The sequence below is a fragment of the Arachis ipaensis genome, chromosome B01, assembly GCF_000816755.2.
Source record: "Arachis ipaensis cultivar K30076 chromosome B01, Araip1.1, whole genome shotgun sequence".
In the NCBI taxonomy this organism is placed as follows: Eukaryota; Viridiplantae; Streptophyta; class Magnoliopsida; order Fabales; family Fabaceae; genus Arachis; species Arachis ipaensis.
In genome coordinates, this window is record NC_029785.2 from 8616509 (window position 1) to 8618164 (window position 1656).

Sequence of the window (1656 nt, forward strand, 5' to 3'; positions counted from 1 at the left end):
CAAGCATTCCACTTCCCTAATTTCTTTATGTCAATGAAACTATATTCACAATTTACTTTTGAGAGTTGGAATGCAGGATTCAAAACCAATCAGTACACCTATGGTAAACTCACTAAGATTAATTAACAGTACAGAAATTAACTCAGGAGCTAACGTGAGTTACTATTATAAATTTTGGAGGTTAAATTGAGTCAATTGTAATTTTAGGAGTCAATTTGAGTCTGACCTCAAGGATCAAATTGAGTATTAACTCGCATATAAACTTTTAAGATTTGTATATTTCTTTCTGTCCTACTTTGAAAATTGAAATGGCAAGTCTACAAACCCGATCGGTAGGGAATACTTCCTTTCCGGTGTTGATTTTTAATGGTTCTAAATACTGGACTGAAATACCCATTAGCAAAAAAATCAATTGTCAATGAATCGATTAGAAATCGAAAAAGTCAGTTAAAATTAGTTAATTGGTCAAATAAGTTCAATTTTTTAGTAATTAATCGGTTTAAAATAATAAAATAAAAATAAATTTATTTTTTTTAAAAATATTTTATATATAAATATATTATGTTTAATTATTCTGTCGGTCTCTGTAGTTCACTGAATTTTTAATTATATCTCTATACTTTTTTCTTTTCAATTGGGTCCCTATACCATATCAAATTTTGTAACTAAGTCTCTACCGTAACAAAAATATTAGAATTAACGGAATGTTCTGTTAAATTATATAGAATATTCAGTCAAGTGTTAGGTATATTCGTTTTGTTTAACAGAATATTCTGTTAATTCTAATATTTTTGTCACAGAAGGGACTTAATTACAAAATCTAGTATGATATAGGAATTCAATTAAAAAAAATATAGTGACTTAACTAAAAATTCAATAAAATTATAGAGACTCACAAAATAATTAAACCAATTATTTATTATATTTGGTTTAACTCAATATGGTTGAATTTTTAAACTTCTAGCTTCATTGGTTCAATGATCTATTCAATTTTCAGAACTTTTATTTTTATTGATAAAAAGGCAAATGTGAAAGTATAGATTAATTTGTTGGTAGTTTTTATTTATTTATTATGATTAATTTGATAAATCTATATATACCTGCTCAAATTTAGAAGAACCATTGAGGATCATATTTAACTAAATAAATGAGTAAAATAATGTCGGAAGCATTTTGTCAATAGACTGAAATTAAAATAGGCAAATTTAATAAGTATCAAAGTCTAAAACGTCATTAACTAGATTGAAATTATACTAAGACAAACAACATAATATACAAAAAAAAACTATATAATATCCAAATATCATATTTACAAAGCATTGTCATCTTTATTATCATTTCCATCAATATAATTATCGGGGTCAGTTGATTCACTTTCATCACCTTCGTTATTTTTTGTATGCTACTGATTTCCAAAATCTTTACTAAGTTCGTGTATACTATGTCTTCTATTTAGGTAAGTTTACTGCTTCTTTTACGGATCTTTTATAAAAATTATGACAATTTTTATACTCCAATCTTCTTGAAGTTATTTCTGATGGTTATATTATGTATAAGTAACTATTTAAAACATCTCTACATAATATCTAAAGTTAATAATGAGTAAGTTACTATTTTTATATACGAATATTTAGAATATTGACAAATTTATTTTAA